We start from the raw sequence: 7,629 nt of genomic DNA on the forward strand, positions 1-7,629 counted from the left end.
AGTACAGGCAAGAAAGGGGGGTGGTGTACTAAAATAGCGAGGAAGGGTTATGGAGTGAGGGTATGGAAGGCAATCAGGAGGGTTTCAAGGATAAAACTAAGTTTTTTTTTTTTTTTTGATAACCAAGGAACCTTCCATGGCCAAGTCCTTAAGAGTCTCCATGAGGACCCAAACCTTGGGGTGCTGACCACCTTACAAGAACCAACACAAGGTAATCAAGGATAAAACAAGTTTTAAGGTAGGTTTTGAGAACAAGGTGATGTTCTAGAAGGACAAGTGCTCCGGGGACACACCCTTGAGGGATTCTTTCCGGGAACTCCATTTTATAACCTCTTTAAAAAATGCTTGGGTCGTTAATGTTTAAGATAACAGTAGTTGGAGCCCTAGGTTTATAAACCAATTTCATAACTAGGAATTAGAGGAGGTAGAAGTCTTTTTTGGGAGGTTGCATAAGCATTTCGTTAGTATGAGCACTAAAGATAATATGGTGTGGTTGATTACAAAGAGCGGTAGCTTCTCAGTTAAGTCCTTCTATTCCTTTTGGTCAAATAAAAGAGCGGAGTTGTTTATTTATGGCACAATATGGAATTCCTGGGTGCCATCGAGAATTAGTTTCTTTGCTTAAGAAGCAACTTAAAGCAGGATTATGACTCTAGATCAATTAAAGGAGGGGCTGGAAGATTCCTAACAAATGCTATATGTGCAAAGAAGAAGAAAAAGTGGTTGACTATGTTCTTCCTCATTGTTTGAAAGCAGACTTTTTATGGCAATTGATTTATGCTCTTTTTGGTGTGCAATGGGTGATGCACTCTTCGGTTAAGGGTGTTGTGTTGACGTAGCATAGGTCTTTTGCAAGAAAGAAGAAAAAGAAGGCTTGGAGGGTTACTCCATTGTGCTTGTTTTGGACCATTTAAAAGGAGAGAAATAGGAAAGTTTTTTATAATAGTGAAAGCATTTTTTTTTATTTTTTTTATCAGAAACGAAGAAGATTATATTAATATAAGAACAAATACAGGAGAGAAAAAAGAGACAAGAGAAAGAGAAAAAAAAACCAAGGGAAGGATGAGAGGTCCTTCCTACACAAATTGAACAAAGGATAAAACTCCCAACAATAGAACTCTAAAAACAAAGAGAAACCCCATCAATCTTCAAACTTTTGAAACGCAAACCCTAATCCAATTGAGTTGTAGAATGTTTAGAGGAACTCCTCTAAAAGCTTCAGGACAAGAAGCCCATAGAGAAGAATAAAACCGGATCAAATCCCATACCATCTCTTCCATTCTCCCTTTATCCTCAAAGATCCTATTGTTTCTCTCTTGCCACACCATCCAAATCAAAGTAAGGCAAGCAATTTGCAAAGTGTCTTGCCTCTTAATGAGTTCCCCAAGCCTTTAAAAGTAATAACCAACATGTCCTCAAGGCTCCTTGGAGGGACCCAAACCAACCCTACTAGATTGAACAACCTGTGCCAAAGTCCAATGGTAACGAGACAATGAAGAAAAAGGTGGTCAATCGACTCTCCATTTCCTTTGCAAAGAATGCACCATTGAGGACAGAGGGCTTTGTAGGGTCTTCTCAATTGCAATTTGTCATTAGTGTTTACCTTCCCATGTGCTACTAACCAAGCGAGGGCCTTAACCTTTGAAGGGACTTTTGAGCTCCATAAAAACTTGGCCGGAAGGAACATTAAAGGGTTTGAGACTTTTGACAAGGCCAAGAAAAAAGATTTCACTGAAAACAAACTTGACGAAGACAAAGACCACGCTCTTGAATCTGATGAAGAAGGGGAGAAAAGCACAAAATTAAGGGAGGACATTAATCTCTGAAGGAGATCAATTTCTAAATCCGTTAAATTGCGGCGAAAGTTAAAATTCCAAGACAATGGTAAGGAATTGCCAAGGACATTTGAGACAGTGAGGTTTTTCACAGAAATAACTCTGTAAAGATCAGCAAATTGAGAGCACAAAGTTTGGTTACCCCACCAAAGATCTTCCCAGTACTGAATTTTTTTTTTCGATAAGTAAACACACATATATTAGCAAAAGGCAAAGCGCCGCATAGCATATAGGGAGTATACGAGGCGACGAAGGCCTCTCAACAAAAAGACCAAAAAACAACAAAAACCCACCAGCCCTTAACTGGAGGCTATCCACTCCAGGAAACCTATAAGGGAACGAGGCTCCGCACCATTATACAATTTTGCCCACCCCCACATATTACAAACAAAAGAATACTTAACTTTCTGTATAGCTAACTCCCCCCCCCCCCCCCCCCTGAATGCTAATTTATTCCTTTCCTTCCACACCGTCCAAAAAATAAATAACGGTATGGATCTCCAAATTTTCTTCCTCTTTTTACCCACAAAAGAACCCTTCCAGCTGATAACTGCCTCCTTTACAGTTTCTGGAAAGGCCCACTGGGCTCCAAACAGACTAAGAACCATCCCCCACAACATCCTAGCCACTGTACAATGAATAAGAAGATGATTAACATTTTCCTCATCACTACCACATAAATAACACCGATTAGGAATCTGCCATCCTCTCTTTTGAAGCCTATCAATAGTAAGAACCCTCCCCCAAGTAGCCTCCCACGCAAAAAACGCTAGCTTGGAAGGAACGTTCTCCACCCAAATGCCCTTTTTGGGAAACAAAGAGGTACCATGGCTGGTCAGCAGCCCATACGCTTCCTTGATGTCAAACTTCCCATGTTTTCCCCCCTTCCATAAGACCAAGTCCTCCTCCAAGGTAATTCTTTGACTCCTTAGGATTTGAAGCAATTCGTCAACCAAGGACAGCTCCCAATCATTGAAGCCTCTAATAAACCTTAGGTTCCAACCTCCTTGACCAGAATTCTGGTCCCATAAATCCCCCACAGTGGCACTCTTTTGGGCAGCCACATTGAAGAGTTGAGGGAACCTCCGGGCCAGCTCCACATCCCCACACCAAGGGTCCTTCCAAAACCTGATTTTGGTGCCTTTTCCTACCTTAAAAGTCATATTGTCCCAACACCAATCAGCTTCTTTCAGAATCTCCTTCCATAGCCCAACACCAAACACCCCAATTGCTTTTTTAGTTCTCCACCCAGAACTGAATTCTCTCCCCATTGCCCACCACTAGGCGGACAAAAGGGGAAAACTCCTGGAAAACTTGAGCAATAGCCTTCCAAGGACATCTGTGTGACCATTTAACCACCGTGTTGGCGTCCCATCCATTAGGATGTGTCCCATATATACTCGCAATAACCTTATGCCAAAGACCACTCCTTTCTCTAGGGAACCTCCAAAGCCATTTCCCTAAGAGAGCAATATTTCTCATAGAAGTCTTCCCAAGGCCCAAACCTCCCAACTCCTTTGGTCTACTAATAGTGAAAGCATGGATCAAGCAATTAAACATTTCTTTTTGTATCTTTTTTAAGATTGAGTTAGAGTGTATATTGGGGATTATTCCTTGTCGTTGATAGACTTCATAGATTAGTTAGGCTCTATATAAGGGGCAATTGTTGGTTTTTGTGCCTTCACAACATTTTTTTTTTTTTTTTTTTTGGGTCTTTTGGCTGATTTGTACACGTTCTTATTTTTTCTTTCATTTAATATAATCTTTACTTCTCATAAAAAAAATATAATCTTTACTTATCACAAAAAAAAAAAAGAACCTAAATCTTGTGCCTAAAATGAATAATAATTATGCTTCACATTATTCTTAAACAAAAATTCACTCTAACTATAACACTCTTATGAGCAAGCATAATCCAATACCATAATGTAAGCATATACCTCCTCTACCCCTCTTCAAAAAAAGGAAAGGGAAAGAAAAAAAAAAAGAATTTATGATTTCCTTCATCTAGACAACTATGAGTATCCACTAAAAATCTTCTCAAATACCTACCTTATGTTAATACAAAGAATCGGCATGTTATACTAGTACAATATTAGAATTTTTGCAAAACCTTAACATAACAAGTAAACAAGTTGAGATACAACTTTAGATGTCCAACCTGTACAAGTGAACAATGGAGTTTGAGTATTTATATCACATAACTTAAAAATAGACCAAATTAGAGAATAAACAAAATCAATCGCAGAAATTAAAAATAACAAAGAAAAAGATTAAAGAAAAATTTGTAACAAATCAAGAAATTGAAGATAAACATACCTTTGAACCCTAAGCTCTTCTCTTTGAACTTCTTATTGATGAGAGGACTTCTCAGCAATGTGAGAAGCTGCTGCCAACAACCTATGTTAATCTTGTTACAAGCTGGTAATGGTTGGATTCAATGGCCACAGATGGTGTCAAGCCCAGTGTTTTCAGTGAAGGGGTTTAAAGAGTGAGTGTGGTTGTCTAGTTTTTGAGAGAAATGGAATGAGAAAAAGCTATCCCCTTATACATGTTACACAACCTTGTAAATAATTAAACGTTCAAAAATTAAATGTCAAGTATCCCCTATATTAACATATGTTTCTAAAACACTACCTTAACTTTAAAATTTTTTGTCAAGCTAACCTCATCATATGTCAATTTTGCTTTCCCCATATTTAATATCTGTCCAAGGTTGCTTTCATCAAAATTGTATAAGTCATGATAGCCTATGACAACGGATATTGCCTTAAGTTATGAAATCATTTGTCAATAAAGGCCTTTTTTCTTAAATATCATTGAATTGAAAATTCATGGAAACACTACAAAATCAAGAAAGAGGGTGAGAAAGAGTGTAAGCTTAGAGTAATAATATTTTGGACAAGTTGCCATAAGAATTTAGAATTCCACTTCCTTCAAAGGGTTCTTTCCCTTTATTGGTTATATGGAAACTATAATAACCTACTTTCTCCTATGTGGATATCGTCCACTTTAGACCAATGAACCCTCACGGTTTTAAAATTCATTTAACCAGTTAGGAGGAGACTGTTATATATAAAGTGTTAGCAATTTCTTACCTTATTTGATAAGGAATATCACAATCACCCCCTAATGTAGACATAATATCCTTGTTGTGTCCTATGGGATTATTGGGTCTCTTAGAACACACACTTAAGAGTCCCACACCAAGGTTAGGTATTAACTCTAATACCATTTGTAATAATCTACTCCCTATCGTGTAGATATTATCTGTTCAAGACCATTAGGCCCTCATGACTTTAAAAAGGATGTACACAATTAAAAAGAGCTCACCACATATATACTATTAGGAGTTTTTTCCCCTATCCAATATGGAATATCACAACGTAACAACCTCCTCCCTCTCATGTAGATATTTTTCATTCTAGGCCCCATAGGTCCTCACAACTTTAAAACACATTTACTCTGTTAAAAGAAGTTGAACTTCTTCCCCTATCCAATGTGGGATATCATAGAAACAAACCTAAATCTTTCCCATCCACTCCCTAATTCTTTACCAACTCAGTTAGACCTCAGGAGCTCCCTTCAAAATTGTCATTGATCTAGCTGAAATATGGAGGTAAGGTAACTATCTTTACTCCTTCCAACTCCGAATATCATATTGTTAAAAGGGGGAAATTCTTAATGATGCACAAATGCTGGAAGCTATTTGGATGACATTTAGATGACAGCCAGAAGGTTTGTCCAAAGGGAACAGTCCTTAATGCAGGTAAGACTATTTTGCATATAAGAGGCATGCATGAACACTTTCCCTTGGCAAAATCAGTGAAACATGTCCAATTTTGCATATAAGATGCATGCATGATCATTTTTAACCTGATTTTATAATACCTATGATCTCAATGAAGGATAAGTGGTAGTTGCCAACTTGCCATTGCGAAAAATATTGGGGTAAGAATTAGAGAAGTTTCAAGTTTAACCCATTCTAATTTTTTTAACTCTGCAATTATATGATAAGGGGTGATGGCAAGACCAAGAAAAGATATATTATGAGAAGGAAAATAAAGTATGCCTACCATTATGATGAGAGCCAATGGTAAGACCATTGAAGAAACTCAATTTTAAAAAGTATATAATCAGAAGTAAGAAAAACAAACTAGAGCAAGACCAAGATTCTCAACTTAGCAAAATAGTGCAATAATGAAGACGATTTCCCGCACTCTAAAGTGCATAAGTATTCACCATCTTCTATGACCAAAGATCTCAAACAAATTTCTCGGTTCTGCAAATAAAGTTCCAGGAAGGAGCAGCACAGTACAATGGTATTACCAATCTTATAAAAGAAACTGAAGCCTAATCAAATAAGCTACAGAAACTCTTGCATGCTAACCTTTTCAAGAGAGAGAGAGAGAGAGAGAGAGAGAGAAATGGAAGGTGGTCATTATTAGCCATTTTCAGCTATTTTAATACATCAGATAAGGTAACTGCTAAATTTAAGCTTAAAGAATGAATAGTTACAGTTTCAAAGGTATAGAGTAATATGCAAGAAGAGTAAATTGAGATGGATCACTGACATTATTCTCAGAACTACAAAATTTAGCAATCAATCTCTAAGTCAGTGGAATTTAGATCTCACTTGTGTTTAAGTTTATTAGAAAAGTTTCTGAAAGTTTGTAGATCTCAGTTATGGAATACTTAAAGGTGGTGACAAGGTGTTTGAACCTTTTAAGCTCAAAATTAAATATTTTCAATTATTTAACTATCTCAATTCTAAATTAGGGAAGTCCAGAGAACAATCAACGCAAGAGAGACAAAGATTTTTACGCAGAAATCCTCCACACAAAGTGTGAAGACAAAAAACGCAAGGTAAGAGACCACAAATCAACAATCCACTATATGAGAACGTAATAGACAAAATCACCTGGCAGAAGCTACCCTTAGACTTACTCCCTAGAACTTATACTATGATCCATGTCCACGACGAAACACCTTATGTGCTCCAATGGATCTCACCTAAACACTTGAGGGGATGTAGATCTCTTTCAATAACCCAAAAAAGTTAGACATCTTCGTTGAGAGATTTTGGGAATGGGAAGGCAAACTAGGATTTTCTAAATATTTGCATCAAACCTAAAAAGGTGTTTAGGTTGGGTATATATAGGGCACTGGCCTAAGGAGTCGGATACGAAATACAACTCAAAAATAGAATCACCAAATTTCCATAAAACATGGACTGCAGAATTAGATAGTCAAGCTTCAATTACTCGAGCGCCGTAGGAGCGCTTGAGTGTTGGCTTTTGTGCTTGAGTGCTTTATCTAGAGCTTGAGCACTCCTACAAATTTTAAAACAATTTGGAAAGGCTTTTTGTACGATTTTAACTATCTAATCCAACCCTTACCTTTTCAATCCTACTATGCCTAAAGTCTCGGACCTTTCCAAGCATATTTGTGACATCTTAGTTGATCAAACAACAACCTCGAGTCTTCATTGGAGAGTAAGACACTGTCTAGAAAGATCCTATGCCAGAATGAATGGAACAAAGTTGTCAATCTTAAACTACAAAGCTTAATGCACTAATAGCTTCTGTACAGGCAAATAAATTTCAAGCATAACCTTAACCCTTGAAAATTTATGCTATTCATGTAATCAATTTATTCTTGAGTGAGGTAAGCCCGTTATTTTCTTATGCCCATTCCCAAGCCTCATTAGGAAAGCTCTTCTTCATTTAGTCACTCAAACATCTTCTATTTTTTTATAGGCAAACAAAGAGTATTGACAAGTGCCAATCAAACA

This window comes from Vitis riparia, chromosome 14, assembly GCF_004353265.1.
Source record: "Vitis riparia cultivar Riparia Gloire de Montpellier isolate 1030 chromosome 14, EGFV_Vit.rip_1.0, whole genome shotgun sequence".
NCBI classification, from domain to species: Eukaryota; Viridiplantae; Streptophyta; class Magnoliopsida; order Vitales; family Vitaceae; genus Vitis; species Vitis riparia.